This window comes from Salmo salar, chromosome 16, assembly GCF_965601325.2.
Source record: "Salmo salar chromosome 16, fSalSal1, whole genome shotgun sequence".
In the NCBI taxonomy this organism is placed as follows: domain Eukaryota; kingdom Metazoa; phylum Chordata; class Actinopteri; order Salmoniformes; family Salmonidae; genus Salmo; species Salmo salar.
The window spans coordinates 89,139,552-89,157,980 of NC_138306.1; the positions used below are offsets into that span (position 1 = coordinate 89,139,552).

At 39.8% G+C, this 18,429-nt stretch overlaps 1 long non-coding RNA gene across 3 annotated transcripts; it reads left to right on the forward strand.

The window, feature by feature from the left end:
- The first annotated feature begins 2,983 nt into the window (after positions 1 to 2,983).
- LOC123727747 (uncharacterized) lies at positions 2,984 to 17,299 on the forward strand. Of its 3 annotated transcripts, XR_014380796.1 has the most exons (4): positions 2,984 to 3,279; positions 8,134 to 8,370; positions 14,213 to 14,296; positions 15,100 to 17,299. It is a non-coding gene; the product is annotated as an uncharacterized LOC123727747 (long non-coding RNA). The 3 variants fall into 3 exon arrangements; XR_006759623.2 differs by having other exon boundaries at positions 2,992 to 3,279; positions 14,213 to 17,299; XR_014380795.1 differs by having other exon boundaries at positions 2,994 to 3,254; positions 14,213 to 17,299.
- Positions 17,300 to 18,429: the final 1,130 nt, after the last annotated feature.

The window sequence follows — 18,429 nt, forward strand, 5'->3', positions numbered from 1 at the left end:
CCATTTTGTGTGGCTGATTTGATTGTTGCACGAACAGTTGATTGTTTGACAACTGTAGCATTTTATCTAAGCAAAACCCTGACCCCTTTCCTAACCTTAACCTCATCATCCTAACCTGCCATGTTAATTATCCTAACCATTTTCCTAACCTCAACTTCATTATCCTAACCGGCCACGTGAATTATCTTAACCTGCTACGTTAATTATCCCAACCTGCTAGGTTAGTTGTCTTAACCTGCTATGTAAACATTAAGCTGACCAGCATGCACCTGGCTATGCTGGTCTAACCAATAATGGAGTGCAGATGTTACACTCATCACTGTTGATCCACCCACTGATGTTACACTCATCACTGTTGATCCACCCACTGATGTTACACTCATCACTGTTGATCCACCCACTGATGTTACACTCATCACTGTTGATCCACCCACTGATGTTACACTCATCACTGTTGATCCACCCACTGATGTTACACTCATCACTGTTGATCCACCCACTGATGTTATGCTGTGTTAACCATACTTGATTGGCTAGGCCTTCAGAAACTGAACAGAAGGCCTCTGCTATTCAACTGTATTAGAGCAGAATTTTAGAGTGACAAGAGAAAAGAATCAGTGGGGAAGGCAGTAGTTTCCCCACGTTAACTCTAGTAACGTTAGTTAGCTTGTGTTGTGGTAGTAGTGTGACAATGGCGGCTGCAGCAGCTGTTATCAACTTCAAGGTGGATGTTGTTGCTAACTTGTTAGCATCACCCTTTTCAAGATAAACTTTATTTACAAATGATCATCTGGTGAGTGGCATCGTTTTTGTTGTTGTAGCTCCTTGCTGTTCGCTATCCCTTTGAAAAGAATGACTGTACAAAAGGCTAGAAAGTATTTGAAGTTAATCATATCAGTAATGTTAGTAAATCGTATCAGAGCTGTAGCTCCGCCCACCGGTGAAGTGGTGCAGAGCATGCTGGGTGATCTCCAGCTCAGAGAAGATCAGCTGGAGAGAAGTGAAGTGAGAGAAAGTTCCAGCCATCCTTGTGTTTTCCCACCAGTTAGCTTTCATTGTGTTAGCCAAGGCCAGTGTGCCAGTGTGCGTCCTTGTTGACATGGAAGTACATATTTCCCATCTTTTATTTTATCTTATATTGCGCTGTATGGTCCTGTATAGCATTACGTCATCATAGTCATGTTCTAGCCATGCATATTGTTTATAAGAGATGTGAATTGGAGATTGTATTCAGTTATTCACTAGTGTTATTCACTAGTGTATCTTGATGTATTTCTTTATTTGCAGACACACACACACTTTGTTTGAGGCAAGTTGCCAGACCACTAAGTTCCTTAGCCCATCCATACTACGTACACTGTGCCTGTTCTGTGCCTGTACATCTTCAGTGTTATTAAACCACCTCAACTGGAATCCTAGCTGTCTGTCATCTGTGCCCTTACCAGCACACGGGAGAGAAATACATCATGTAGAACCTAACCTAAAGAATATACAGTCCACCAAGTCCTTACACCATGAATGAATCATGTACAATGTGCTTATTTCAGCATTTACTGTTTTGCAAAAGTTGTGTGTTTTGTTGACTCTGTTTAGCTTGTAGGCGATGGAGAGAAAATGCTTGTAGGTGATTGAGAGAAACTGTAACACATAAAGACAGTTGCTCCCTGATTAAATAGTACAAGAGTACACCCTGCTGGACAGAAAGGTTTACAGTGTACCATCAAAGTACTAAACAGACCCGACCCTGCTTAGCTTCTGAGACTGGACGTATTAGAGCTGGTATGGCCGTAAGCCAATGACTGTATTGTATATATGATAGGCGATATGATAGGCGACTCCGAGATGCTGGCCTTCTAGGCAGAGTTGCAAAGAAAAAGCCATATCTCAGACTGGCCAATAAAAATAAAAGATTAAGATGGGCAAAAAAACACAGACACTGGACAGAGGAACTCTGCCTAGATGGCCAGCATCCCGGAGTCGCCTCTTCACTGTTGACGTTGAGACCCTCTAATGTACTTGTCCTCTTGCTCAGTTGTGCACCGGGGCCTCCCACTCCTCTTTCTATTCTGGTTAGAGCCAGTTTGCGCTGTTCTGTGACGGGAGTAGTACACAGCGTTGTACGAGATCTTCCGTTTCTTGGCAATTTCTCGCATGGAATAGCCTTCATTTCTCAGAACAAGAATAGACTGACGAGTTTCAGAAGAAAGTTATTTGTTTCTGACCATTTTGAGCCTGTAATTGAATCCACAAATGCTGATGCTCCAGATACTCAACCAGTCTAAAGAAGTCCAGTTTTATTGCTTCTTTAATCAGAACAACAGTTTTCAGCTGTGCTAACATAATTGAAAAAGGGTTTTGTAATGATCATAATTATAATTATAAACTTGGATTAGCTAACACAACGTCACAGGAGTGATGGTTGCTGATAATGGGCCTCTGTATGCATATGTAGATATTCCATAAAAAATCAGCCGTTTCCAGCTACAATAGTCATTTACATCATTAACAATGTCTACACTGTATTTCTATACATTTTTTGTTATTTTAATCTTACAAGGAGGGTTTGAATTTGGACTTTTCAGTAGTCATTAGAAGTTATGTAATCTTATTGTGTTACTTTTTTTCTTTTTTTTTACTTTAGTTTATTTCACAAATATTTTCTTAACTCTATTTCTTGAACTGCATTGTTGGTTGTTAAGTATGCCTTTCACGGTAACCTGTTGTATTCGGCGAATGTGAGTGCAATTTGATTTGATTTGAGTGATATACTGTATGCTTCATTAAGGTTGGCTTCTTAGTAATGGTAATCATCTTTACCTCAGCGATGGAACTAAGTCACAGAAAATAATTGAGGCAGCTGCAGAGAAGTATCTGGGTATTTAACTTCAGAAGAGTTACAGGGTGTGTTGAGTGGTGGTGTCCCGTCCTCCCAGGCCGTTGGCATGGTGCAGGAGCAGATAGCGTCAAAGTAGTGGAATGGGGTAGTGGGTTTTTAATGATTGTAGAGTTTTTGCATTGCCCGTTTTCTCATTTTGTATCATAAAGTGTAATGGGTTTATATTATAGTCCAGTTGGGGGCGGTAATGCTACATATTTGATTCCAACCGCCGTTAAACTCCAAAGAAGAGAATGAAGTTGTTCCGGGGAAGCGCGCTCCATTCTTCAGCTAAAGAAAGCGCTAGAACTGTGCTGTGAAGAAGAAGAAAAAATAAAATAAAAATAAAAATAAATAAATAAACTGTGCTGTGAAGACGGTAAGCGTTGTATTTATTACTACAGGTATGTAATAGCACGTTTACACTTTCTGTTGTCGAAAGAACACGTCATAACATGCTAGGTAACACATCCGTCAAGGTATTATCACGTTTGGTAAAGGTTGTGTGTGTTATTTATGTGTCACACCGAGTGAGTGAAAAACGTGATAAACGATTTTGCAAGTCACGTAGCTAGATATTTCTTTTTGAACGTGTATCATTCAAATGTAATTTAATAAAGAGTCAATGTATTTGAGATGTTATCGGCTTTGTGTAAAAATAAAAAAAGTCTCACGTGTTGGTATAATGGCGGTGCGCACTCTGTCTGCGTTTAATGATATGACGTACAATATAACCACATCAATCAAATTGTAATAGTCAAGAAAAAACACGTGCAAATGTGTATCTTATATGATAATCAATGCTTTTCTCCAAAACAACTACCATTTACACAGCTTTCTAATGGTGATATAGAAAAACTATTTTGTAAGGATTGATAATCTGAAATCAGAATAGAAATACATTTTACCAGTATCGGTGCATGGGAAGTCACTGCAGAAGCCAAGCCAAAATAATAAATACAAAAACATATAACAACCTATGTGTTTGCGCGTTAATCTGTTAGTTCATATGCCTTGCCACCGTGATATATAGGCCTCAGGCCCGAGACAATACGGGGGACCAGTACGGAAAAAATGTATGAAATGTATGCATTCACTACTGTAAGTCGCTCTGGATAAGAGCGTCTGCTAAATGACTAAAATGTAAAAATGTAAAACAATAAGAAGACACAGTGGCAGAATAAATTCAACCACATATTTGTTTTCATTACAAAACCGGAGAGCAACATCTGTCCGGGGAAGTCTACAAAACATATTGTGTGTAACAAACAGTTACATTACCTACAGCATGTTCAAGCAAGGTAATGTTTCCGACATTTTCAGTGTTACTGCAAGTCGCAAAGAAAACAGGAGCTGCCTCCACTATTCCAGCACCATTTCACCTTCAACATAATCTAATCACCTATGCTTAGTCTAATACAGTGACCACAAAAAGATACCAAAAACTATTTAGTCCAATCAACATAAGCTAAATATGATATGGCTGTCCAAGGTACTGATTTCTGTGTGTGCATGCATGCAAGTGGAAAAACATGTCTCCCCCTACTTGTAGAGAAACACCAATGCCATCCTCCTCGTTCATGTTGCCTAAACGGTCTATGACTCTGTCATACAGTAAACACTTTTAGTTTCTGTTGTCCTAGGCTACCTGGCAAAAATTATTGCTCGCTAGTCTAACTTACTTTCATGGGAAACAATGCGCTAGGCCAGCTAGGTAACATTAGCATACTACATCTAGCTACATGTTGAACTTCCATCCTCTCAGGCCAGGGGCGCAATGTATGGTTGGACCAGAATCACTGTTATAATCATTGGCCAGTACGGAGAATTAAGTAAAGCCGCAAGTCCAAATCCCTATCTCCATCCATGGCTAATTTAGAAAAGGGACAATATTATCTAACTATCCACCAGAGGACAACATCACAATGAGATGCAACAATTCAATATTTTTTCTGTCAGTTCTGTTTGGCAACAGGTGTTGCTCTCGGTTTGAGCAAGAAAACAATAGTTCAATTTATCAAATCAGTTAAGTGCTGTGCATTATGGATGGGCTACATGCAGCCTATCAACTTTCAGTGAATGCTTTTGTTTATATGTTTTGTGTTTATGAATTGAATATTACCAAATGCATCAGTAAAAAATATTGAGACAATTTAATGCAACCCTTGCTGTTAATAGATGGCAAAGCAGCAGCATACAACTGACCTAAAGGTTTGTAAATGATAAGTTAACTTTCTTATCCATGGGCTTAAAATGCTTCTGGAGTGCAATTGAACTGTTTAGCTCACATCTGAAGGCTGAGGGGCATTTAGGACGTACTGCGGATTGCTAAAATATGCTAATGATTATGATCTCACTTCCTCAATTCAAATATTATGGTGACACTATAGGATAGATGGTTGAGAAACCAAGCTGGAGTTATCAGTGTGGCCCTATCACCTGGAAATGTTGAAATACTGTATCTTCACTCCTAGAATAAAATCCTCCAGGCTTGCATCATAACTGCCAATTTATTGGGGAAAAATAAAGAATTACAGGGGGCAGTTTGGGGGAAAAAATAATCCCGTCCGACTCATCCTCTGGAATAACAGGCATTCTGGAGTAATAATTACATAAGGTTCTCTAGCCATGCATACATGTGTCACATAAAGAGAGTAAGGGTTGAGGGATAGGGAATGTTTTTCCTAAACAAATTAGGGATTTTGTGTACAAAACTTTAGCTGGAAATTAGCTTTAAAACTGCAAAATGTTCTCTCCGCCAACAAGAGGGGTGTGTGATTATATATACTGCTCAAAAAAATAAAGGGAACACTTAAACAACCCATCCTAGATCTGAATGAAAGAAATCATCTTATTAAATACTTTTTTCTTTACATAGTTCAATGTGCTGACAACAAAATCACACAAAAATAATCAATGGAAATCCAATTTATCAACCCATGGAGGTCTGGATTTGGAGTCACACTCAAAATTAAAGTGGAAAACCACACTACAGGCTGTTCCAACTTTGATGTAATGTCCTTAAAACAAGTCAAAATGAGGCTCAGTAGTGTGTGTGGCCTCCACGTGCCTGTATGACCTCCCTACAACGCCTGGGCATGCTCCTGATGAGGTGGCAGATGGTCTCCTGAGGGATCTCCTCCCAGACCTGGACTAAAGCATCCGCCAACTCCTGGACAGTCTGTGGTGCAACGTGGCGTTGGTGGATGGAGCGAGACATGATGTCCCAGATGTGCTCAATTGGATTCAGGTCTGGGGAACGGGCGGGCCAGTCCATAGCATCAATGCCTTCCTCTTGCAGGAACTGCTGACACACTCCAGCCACATGAGGTCTAGCATTGTCTTGCATTAGGAGGAACCCAGGGCCAACCGCACCAGCATATGGTCTCACAAGGGGTCTGAGGATCTCATCTCGGTACCTAATGCCTGTCAGGCTACCTCTGGCGAGCACATGGAGGGCTGTGCGGCCCCCCAAAGAAATGCCACCCCACAACATGACTGACCCACCGCCAAACCGGTCATGCTGGAGGATGTTGCAGGCAGCAGAACGTTCTCCACGGCGTCTCCAGACTCTGTCACGTCTGTCACTTGCTCAGTGTGAACCTGCTTTCATCTGTGAAGAGCACAGGGCGCCAGTGGCGAATTTGCCAATCTTGGTGTTCTCTGGCAAATGCCAAACGTCCTGCACGGTGTTGGGCTGTAAGCACAACACCCACCTGTGGACGTCGGGCCCTCATACCACCCTCATGGAGTCTGTTTCTGACCGTTTGAGCAGACACATGTGCATTTGTGGCCTGCTGGAGGTCATTTTGCAGGGCTCTGGCAGTGCTTCTCCTGCTCCTCCTTGCACAAAGGCGGAGGTAGCGGTCCTGCTGCTGGGTTGTTGCCCTCCTACGGCCTCCTCCACGTCTCCTGATGTACTGGCCTGTCTCCTGGTAGCGCCTCCATGCTCTGGACACTACGCTGACAGACACAGCAAACCTTCTTGCCACAGCTCGCATTGATGTGCCATCCTGGATGAGCTGCACTACCTGAGCCACTTGTGTGGGTTGTAGACTCCGTCTCATGCTACCACTAGAGTGAAAGCACCACCAGCATTCAAAAGTGACCAAAACATCAGCCAGGAAGCATAGGAACTGAGAAGTGGTCTGTGGTCCCCACCTGCAGAACCACTCCTTTATTGGGGGTGTCTTGCTAATTGCCTATAATTTCCACCTGTTGTCTATTCCATTTGCACAACAGCATGTGAAATTTATTGTAAATCAGTGTTGCTTCCTAAGTGGACAGTTTGATTTCACAGAAGTGTGATTGACTTGGAGTTACATTGTGTTGTTTAAGTGTTCCCTTTATTTTTTTGAGCAGTGTATATTTTTTTCTTTGGAATAAATCTGCCGAACGTTTCTCAACCTCTTTTTGCTTTGTGATTATGGGTTATTGTGTGTAGATTGATAAGGGGGAAAAAACGATTTAATTCATTTTAGAATAAGGCTGTAATGTAACAAAATGTGGAAAAAGACTAGAGTCATGGATCTTAGGAAAACTCCCTGGTCAGAAGATACTATCGTCGATAAGTACTAAAGCAGTTAGCATCTATGAGTGGGGTAGCAGTGCAGGTGTACTAAAGCAGTTAGCATCTATGAGCGTGGTAGAAGTGCAGGTGTACTAAAGCAGTTAGCATCTATGAATGGGGTAGCAGTGCAGGTGTACTAAAGCAGTTAGCATCTATGAGCGGGGTAGCAGTGCAGGTGTACTAAAGCAGCATCTATGAGCGGGGTAGCAGTGCAGGTGTACTAAAGCAGTTAGCATCTCTGAATGGGGTAGCAGTACAGGTACACGAGAGAGAGACAATTTCACGGTCGCACTACTATTTTGAAGCTAACTGTAATCATTATCAGTTTCTACATGTGTACTAATATTAAGACACATTCAGTTGTTTACATTTTTATCTATAATTGTTACTATGGTGTAAATGGGAAATACAATTGGCAGTGGTGTAAAGTAACTAAGTAAAAATACTTTGAAGTACTGCTTAAAGGAGACATTTTATTTTTTATAAATGGCATGTTATGGTTACGTGCACTTGTGTTGTGTAATTTAAATATGTACTTTGTTTAATGTGAATGTTTTGTTGTTTGTCAATGCTTAGCTACCTGATCTATTGTAATTATATAATTGACTTAAAAAAATATTTTTAGAGAATAAAGAAAGTGACAACTGTCAAGACAATAACTTGGGTTTGTTTCTCTTTATTACTACAGGCCAACTCAGATTAAGTCTGAGGCCGGTAACATCAACAGTGAGGACAAACCCAGCCTGCCTCTCTCCTTCCACACTGAGTCCAAACCTACAGTCACTGGGTCCTGATTGTGACAGTGGAGCCCAGTTTGCACTGCAGGATCCAGAGATGTCATCAGTGAAGCTGGAAGACTGCAGTCAAACACTGGAGCTGAATGTCATCATTAAAGATGAAGAGGAGGAGAAATCGGTTTCTCTTAGTAAGCACAGGTTTTTTCTAATTAAGTTTGTGTTCATTCCAACGTCCCACTGTGTATGAAAAGTTGCAGTAGAACTGTTTCATGATGAACTGTTTCAATGAGAAGGTAGATGTTATTTCATGCTACTGAGACTTGCATGGGTTGACACCAGTATTGCCAGCATTTGTTTATTCACTGAGCTATCTGGAGTGCTCAGAGAGTAGGCTACAGAAATGTAGACAAACTGACAGTGTTTTAGGGTTCTATGAAATGAGTCTGTGTAGTTACTAACCCTTGTGATAGTGAGAGGAGGATGATATGAAATGAGTCTGTGTAGTTACTAACCCTTGTGATAGTGAGAGGAGGATGATATGAAATGAGTCTGTAGTTACTAACCCTTGTGATAGTGAGTGGAGGATGATATGAAATGAGTCTGTGTAGTTACTAACCCTTGTGATAGTGAGTGGAGGATGATATGGCTCATAATTTTCATGACTTTTGCCCCCCTTTTTAGCTTTCAACTCTTACCCACTTTTAGAGTAGTTTTATTCCCCCTTTGTATTGCACAGCCTACTTATGTGAATACATACAGTGCATTCGGAAAGTATTCAGACCCCTTGACTTTTTCCACATTTTGTTACGTTACAGCCTTATTCTAAAATTGATTAAATAAAACAAGTTCCTCATCAATCTGCACAGACTACCCCATAATGACAAAGCAAACACAGGTTTTTAGAAATGTTTGCACATTTATTAAAAATGTAAAACATAAATACCTTATTTACATAAGTATTCAGGCCCTTTGCTATGAGACTCAACATTGAGCTCAGGTGCATCCTGTTTCCATTGATCATCATTGAGATGTTTCTACAACTTGATTGAGACTCCACCTGTGGTGAATTACATTTATTGGACATGATTTAGAAAGGCACACACCAGTCTATATAAGGTCCCACATTTGACTGTGCATGTCAGAGCAAAAACCAAGCCATGTGGTCGAAGGAATTGTCCGTAGAGCTCCATGAAAGGATTATGTTGAGGCACAGATCTGGGGAAGGGGACCAAAACATTTCCAATAATAAAAATAAATAAAAAGTATAATGTGCAGTCGCCGATAATGCAGATTACACTTCGACTATAGCCAAAATTCACAAAAAATGTAGACTATACAGATTTACAGTTCCAATGCTTCTAGAATATCACTGGTTTGTAAAGCTCACAAAACAGATCCCAAATATTATGAAACTCTGGGGCTTTCTTTTTCACTATATAAGTACATTTTTCAAGAGCCAGGCTTGATGTTAATTATTTTAACCAATGACCAAGTGAGGGGGAACTGACATACTTCCTGTGGAGAGCAATTGAACATCTAGCTTGTAATAGACTGAGGTCAACCATTTTCTTTTCTCTCCTATGTAATGAGAGATTCTCTAGGTAAAGATTTAGGAGGCATAGTTGTCACGAGAATTTGCAATCCCAGTGATGATAACTAACAATCAATAAGCTTTGACTAATCCCCAAGGTTTGTAAGACACTGGGTTAATAATAATTAGTCAAAGACTCAGCTTCTGCAAAAGGTTCGTACAGTTTATTCAGAGAACGTTCTGAAGTCCATAATACAAAGACATCCATTTTATAGTTAATTCCCTACTTACGCACATACATACACACGAACAGTAGGTGAGTTGTATCCCTCCCCGGAGTTCTCACCATGGTTAATCACTACCCAGTGCTGTCAGTTCCATTCCCCCGAGATTAGAGGAACCTTGAAAATGACTCCCTGTCCTATCATAAGTTTCTCAGAGTTCTAGCCAGGTCGGGTCAAACACAGTTGAATTGTTCTCGGTATTTTCTTAGACACACACACACACACATTTCTCTCCCTCACAGGTCTCTACTGAACCTTATTGGACTTACGTTTAGTACTTTAATTATTCATTATACATGCTACATAAACTAATAATCACTAATAGTTAGGTTTCAAGGTGGAATTATTTAATCATTGCCTTTAAACATATAAATTCCCTTATCAATAGTTTAGGGATTAGTGGTATTGGGGTAGAGGTCATCTCAGAGATATAGCGCAGTACTGAGCTCTCAGCACATTCCTCCAGGCAATGATACAAGGTGCCTAAATGCGTGTTACATTTAACACACAGGTCTGGGCTATTAGGGTCAAATTTGTGGAGCTTAACAAGGGTGATATATGTTCTCATTATCCAATTGTATTGCAACAATCTCAGGAGGGTGTTTATTGTCTGTATCTGTGCTCTACAGCATATCATACCCCAGTCCTGAAATATCTTCCTGCATATCTTGTATCCACTGAAGTCTCTTACTATCAGAGTTGTCTTTATGAGTAGCTACCATTTTCCCATATAATGACGTCATGTGACCTCTCCTGTAACACACATTAACAGAGAGCGTTTCTAAAGTGGTCAATGGAGGTTGTAGGGCTGATTGTTTTAAACTGGAAAAGCTTCTCAATTGTAAGTATTTGAAAAAATGCTTTGTGGTAAGTTAAATCTTCCCTTTAGTTCCTCAAACAACATGAGACCCTTTTTTATATTGTATAAGTCAATTACTTTAACAATACCTGTCGTTGTCCATTCTTTAAACCAGTCCATTACTTTAGCAATACCTTTTCTTTACCATTATTAAACCCCTAGTCAATTTTACCAGGTGTGAAATTGTCATTACACCAAATTGTTGTAAAACTGGATAATACAGGGGATTTGCCCAGATATTGCTGTACTTTGTGGCATATAGTTGGTGTTTTTAACAAAGGGATTAGTAGTATTCTTCTTTAGTTAAAGGGGAAGAGTTTTTTTAAATTTTATTTAACCTTTATTTAACTAGGCAAGTCAGAACAAATTTTTATTTTCAATGATGGCCTAGGAACAGTTAACTGCCTTGTTCAGGGGCAGAACGACAATTTTTACCTTGTCAGCTCGGGGATTCGATCTAGCAATCTTTTGGTTACTGGCCCAACGCTCTAACCATCCAAAGTTAAGCCTTTAGTGGATAGCATTTCAGTCTGCAGCCAGGGTAGGTATGGTTTCTTGGAGAACCAAAACATTGCAGCCCTAAATTGTGCAGCCAAGTAATACATACCACTGTAGGTTTGGATGTTGCAACCCCCCTCTGTCACAGGCCAAATAAAGAAGAGAAAGTCTAAGCCTTGGTTTGCTGTTGCTCCAGGTATCTTTCAGATCTTTGGGAAAAATAAATGACGTTGGAGAAGCCAGAGGAATTGATTGAAATAGATAAAGACATTTGGGCAGAATATTAATCTTAATGATATTTATTCTACCAGTAACGGATACAAGCAGTAATGTTCATCTGTTGATGGATTATGTTACTTGTTACTCGTTACCATTGGTTCATCATTTGTTGAGCTCAAGGAGCTAATTTCTGGTGTGATTTTAATACCAAGATATGTGAAACCTTGTTCTGTATTCACAACTAGATGCTGTACAAATAGATGCTTGTTGAGGAAAAGGATGGAAGATTTGGTTTTATTATTAACTTTATTAATTACATTTACAAAACCAAGATGGTAGCCAATCAGTCTGTCTGTTTTTATGTGATCCTTGAGATCAGAGTTTTAAGTGGTCTATCAGAGGACCATCAGACTGAGGCTCGTGCACGAGGGGATCCCATGTTTTTATTTTCTCTCTCTTTGAACGTAAACACGCTTTCCCGGTCTGAATATTATCGCTTTTTTTACGAGAAAAATGGCATTAAAAATTGATTTTAAACAGCGGTTGACATGCTTCGAAGTACGGTAATGGAATATTTAGAATTTTTTTGTCACGAAATGCGAACAAAACAGAGGATATTTGAACATAACTATGGATTATTTTGAACCAAACCAACATTTGTTATTGAAGTAGAAGTCCTGGGAGTGCATTCTGACGAAGAACAGCAAAGGTAATAACATTTTTCTTATAGTAAATCTGACTTTGGTGAGTGCCAAACTTGGTGGGTGTCTAAATAGCTAGCCCTGTGATGCCGGGCTATCTACTTAGAATATTGCAAAATGTGCTTTCACCGAAAAGCATTTTAAAATCGGACATAGCGAGTGCATAGAGGAGTTCTGTATCTATAATTCTTAAAATAATTGTTATGTTTTTTGTGAACGTTTATCGTGAGTAATTTAGTAAATTCACCGGAAGTTTGCGGGGGGGTATGCTAGTTCTGAACGTCACATGCTAATGTAAAAAGCTGGTTTTTGATATAAATATGAACTTGATTGAACAAAACATGCATGTATTGTATAACATAATGTCCTAGGGTTGTCATCTGATGAAGTTCAAAGGTTAGTGCTGCATTTAGCTGTGGTTTTGGTTTTTGTGACATATATGCATGCTTTGAAAATGGCTGTGTGATTATTTTTGGCAGGGTACTCTCCTAACATAATCTAATGTTTTTCTTTCGCTGTAAAGCCTTTTTGAAATTGGACAGTGAGGTTAGATTAACGAGAGTCTTGTCTTTAAAATGGTGTAAAATAGTCATATGTTTGAGAAATTGAAGTTATAGCATTTATGAGGTATTTTTATTTCGCGCCACACGATTCCACTGGCTGTTGACTAGGTGGGACGCAAACGTCCCACCTTGCCCAGGGAGGTTAAAAGAGTCTGATACAGATTTAAGCATGTCCCAGTTCAAATCTCCTAAAATAACGAATTCAGAGTCATTTAACTTGTGCAGGACATCAGAAAGAGAGTTTAGTGCTTCTCCCGGTTTGTAGCAGCCGTCCTGTATCTATAATTCTTAAAATAATTGTAATGTTTTTTGTGAACGTTTATCGTGAGTAATTTAGTAAATATCCCCCGGAAGTTTGCGGGGGGTATGCTAGTTCTGAACGTCACATGCTAATGTAAAAAGCTGGTTTTTGATATAAATATGAACTTGATTGAACAAAACATGCATGTATTGTATAACATAATGTCCTAGGATTGTCATCTGATGAAGGTCATCAAAGGTTAGTGCTGCATTTAGCTGTCTTCTGGGTTTTTGTGACATTATATGCTAGCTTGAAAAATGGGTGTCTGATTATTTCTGGCTGGGTACTCTGCTGACATAATCTAATGTTTTGCTTTCGTTGTAAAGCCTTTTTGAAATCGGACAGTGTGGTTAGATTAACGAGAGTCTTGTCTTTAAAATGGTGTAAAATAGTCATATGTTTGAGAAATTGAAGTAATAGCATTTCTAAGGTATTTGAAAATCGCGCCACGGGATTACACTGGCTGTTGCGTAGGTGGGACGAATTCGTCCCGCCTAGCCCAGAGAGGTTAACCAAGGCGCTAAAGTGTTTCAGCCAGCGGCTGGAATTACATCATTCAGCTTTTTCCCGGGTTCTGAGAGCCTATGGGAGCCGTAGGAAGTGTCACGTTACAGCAAAGATTCTACATTTTCTTTAAACAGAGCCAAGAAGCCCAAGGAATGGTCAGAGAGGGTACTTCCTGTTTGGAATCTTCTCAGGTTTTTGCCTGCCATATGTGTTCTGTTATATTCACAGACACCATTCAAACAGTTTTAGAAACTTTAGGGTGTTTTCTATCCAAAGCCAATAATTATATGCATATTCTAGTTTCTGGGCAGTAGTAATAACCAGATTAAATCGGGTACGTTTTTTATCCGGCCGTGTAAATACTGCCCCCTAGCCCTAACAGGTTAACACTTTTGGTTACTACATGATTCCATGTGTGTTATTTCATAGTTGTGATGTCTTCACTATTATACAATGTAGAAAATAGTAAAAATAAAGAAAAACCCTTGAATGAGTAGGTGTTCTAAAACTTTTGACCTGTAGTGTATATCACACAACTGACTGGTTCTTCTGATGCTGTTCACACAGGAGACCATGTTGAGACATTCTCTACATCCAGAGAGCAACAGCAGGAAGATCATGGAGCTAAGAGGTCTCACCACTGCCCACATTGTGAGGAGGATTTTTCAATTCTATCAAAGCTAAAATTACATATAAAAATACACACAGGAGAGAATCTGTATTCCTGTACTGACTGTGGGAAGAATTTCACAACGTCAAAGGCTCTGACAGTTCATCAGAGAGTGCACAGAGGAAAGAAGCCCTACTCCTGCTCTGACTGTGGGGCGAGTTTCTCTCAACTGGGCACCTTAAAAAGACATGAACGTATACACACAGAAGAGAAGCCTTACTCCTGCTCTGACTGTGGAAAGAGTTTCTCTCAACTGGGCGACTTAAAAACACATGAACGTATACATACAGGAGAGAAGCCTTACTCCTGCTTTGACTGTGAAAAATGCTTCAAAACATCAACTGAGCAAAAAGTTCATCAGAGAACACACACAGGAGAGAAGCCTTACTCCTGCTCTGACTGTGGAAAGAGGTTCTCTCAACTGGGGAACTTAAAAACACATGAACGTATACACACAGGAGAGAAGCCTTACTCCTGCTCTTAATATGGCAAGAGTTTCTACCGATTGGGCAATGTAAAGACACACTAACGGATAGACACTTGAGAGAAGCCTTATCATTGTACTGATTGTGAGAAGAGATTCTACAGATTGGGCCATTTAAAAAGACACCAATGTATACATAAAGGAGAGAAGCCTCATCAGTTCTCTCAGACCAGCTAAGATTAGTCACTCCACTTAATTCTCATGTCATTAAATAATTGGCAACATTGAATTGGATCAAATGAAGCATAGAACACTATTGTAAAAAAAAAACATTAAAGACACCTGCTCTTTCCATGACAGACTGACCAGGTGAACCCAGGTGGGCTAAGGAATGAAAACACTGGACACTGGAACATTTGAAAACTATTGCCTGGTCTGATGAATCCTGGTTCCTGCTGTTTCACGCTGATGGGAGGACTAGGGTATGGAGGAAACCACGAGTACATGCATCCAGTGGTGGAAAAAGTAACTAACTGTCATACTTGAGTGAAAGTAATGATACCTTAATAGAAAATGACTCAGTAAAATACCCAGTAAAATACTACTTCAGCAAAAGTCTAAAAGCTTTTGGTTGTAAATATACTTATGTATCAAAAGTAAAAGTAATTGCTAAAATATACTTAATCAAAAGTAAAAGTAGGAATCATTTCTAATTCCTTAAATTAAGCAAACCAGACTGCAAAACTTTTTATATTTTTTATATTACAGATAGCCAGGGGCACACTCCAACACTCAGACATCATTTACAAATTAAACATTTGTGTTTAGTGAGTCCACCAGATTAGAGGCAGTAAGGATGACCAGGGATGTTATCTTCATAAGTGCGTGAATTGGATCATTTTCTGTCCTGCTAATCCTAAAAAAATGTGACAAGTACTTATGGGTGTCAGGGAAAATGTATGGAGTAAAAAGTACATTTTCTTTAGAAATGTTGTGAAATAAAAGTAAAAGTTGTCAAAAATATAAATAGTAAAGTACAGATACCCCCCAAAAACTACTGAAGTAGTTTAAATCATTTTTACTTCAGTACTTTACACCACTGTATGTATCCATGTCGTGTGTCAGCATTGCAAGCTGGTGGTGTGATGGCGTGGGGTGTGTTTTCAGGGCCCACATTGGGCCCCTTGATAAAAGATGAACAATGTTTGAATGCCACAGGATGTCTAAACATCATTGCCAATCAGGTGCATCCCTTCACGGCAGCAGTGTATCCATCTACAAATAGATTATTTTCAGCAGGATTATGCCCCATGGCACAAGGCTTGTCCAGGAATGGTTCCAAGAACATGACAGTGAATTCAGCTTACTGCAGTGGCCTGCCGAGTCACCAGATCTCAATCCAATTGTGCATCTGTGGGAGGAGATGGAACAAGCTATTCAGAGTAGATCCACTCCCAGCCAATTTGACACAATTGTAGGAAGCATTGGAGTCAACATGGACCAGCATCTCTGTGGAATGTTCTCAACACCTTGGACAGTCTATGCCTGACGAATTGAGGCTGTTCTGAGGACAAATGGGGTGCAACTCAATATTAGGAAGTTGTTTCTAATGTTTTATACACTCAGTGTATATCAGATAAAGATGGTGTAATGATCAGTTTTTAGTGTTAGTTTGGGTGGATTATTTTATATTACTAAACTATTTTGTTTAATGATAAACAGGCTATGAATCGACTACTTGTGTTTATTAAATTGTATTTTAATACTGGATTCATTATTTTAGTCATTGATGAATGTATTTGAATAACTGTATTGAAGGTAATTGATCTGGCGGCAGGTAGCCTAGTGGTTAAGAGTGTTGGGCCAGTAACTGAAAGGTTGCTGGTTTGAATCCCAAGCCGACTAGTTGAAAAATCTGCCACTGTGCCCTTGAGCAAGCCAATTAACTCTTATTTGTCCTGTAAATTGCTCTGGATAAGAGCATCTGCTAAATGACAAGAATGTAATGAAAAATGTTTGTACATGAATTTATGCTGAGCAACCTCTTCTTCTCGTGTATAATTAAATAAACTGAAGTGAAATACTGTATATACAATACACAACATTGCTGCTTTGTTTACCCTGGCCAGAGGTACAGGGCCATAGTAAGCTAGACTATGTAGCTGCTGTTGTTAGTAGCCTACAGTTTCCATGCAATAACACATGTCAGATCACTAATGATTAGGTGTACAGGCTGCTACATTTATACAAGAGTTTCTGCCTGTGTCTGTCAGGAGTGATGTGTTATCAGGCTTGTTAAATAACTACTGGAGGGAAGTGGAGAGCCGCCTTGACCTTTGTGCCCGGCCCACCCGACATGGTCAAGAGAGACAAAGAGCCTGCAGCAGCACTCCGATGTGAAGAACAGCCCTTACGTGGAATGGTAGTGACCAAAAAACTATATGTTTTTCATTGTACTAGGCCTAGGAATATAGAAGAAACTGACAGATGTGTCATAATAGCCCAGATCTAAAGCTGCACTGGGAATAGAATACATGCAGCAGGGTGGAGAAAAATCACAGTAAAACAAGATTTAAATGTTTTTTCGTACGGGCTGTGTTCACCATTCATGTAATACATTAAATATATACAACAGATGGTATTGGGGAGCTATTTCATAGGGTTTTCACTGGTACATTATTTACCCATTTCAATCTTAAACCAACCAACCCTATGCTTGGTGGGACTGTTATGGTCAGAGTAGACCATCTGATATGCCCTTAAATATTGTAATATGATATATTGCCAATATACCACGATTAAGGGCTGTGTCCAGGCACTCTGCTTTGCAACCTGGGATTCAAATGTAAAAGGACCAGTGCTTCTACAGTGAAACACGTCTTTGCCGTTTGTTTCCTCTTCTGAGTGCACTGGTGGGCAACAACATTTCAATAAACAGAGCCAATGAGTCCTTCAAATGTAGCACTATATCCACACGTTTGAATTATCTGAATGATAGTGAATGGGGAGATTGAATTAAGCAATAAGGCCCGAGGAGGTGTGATATATGGCCAATATACCACGGCTAAGAGCTGTTATTATGCACGAAGCAAAGCGGAGTGCTAGGACACAGCCCTTAGTCGTGGTATATTGGCAATACATCACAAACCCCGGAGGTGCCTTATTGCTATTATAAACAGGTTACCAAGGTAATTAGAGCAGTAAAAGTACATGTTTTGTCATACCCAGCTAATCAGCATTCACTGCTCGAACCACCCAGTTTATAATTTGCATTATACATTGTGGGTTGGTAACTAGGTTTGGCCTCCAGTCAATTTGTAGCTGGGCTTGTAGCTAGTCTGCGGGCCAGAACATAATTGGCCTATTAACAAATAGCCTATAGCTGCCCAATTCATAGTCCTATACAGTGTAGGCTACACTACATATTTAACATGCGCATTCACTCGCTGGTGATTGAAAGACCGCTCGTGGGCTACTCGAGCCAATAGAATCGGACTGGCTCTGGCTCTGCCTACAACAAAATCACAGACTCAATCTTGAAAAGTTATATTTGTTTTGGTTTGTGCATTGAAAAGGGACTGATAATATCGATTCGATCACAGAAAAAACGTTGATCTATATAGTGCGAACTCATTGAAGTTCAATCTCTTGGGTCTCTGCGCGGCATGGCATTTCTTCTGACTGCAGTCC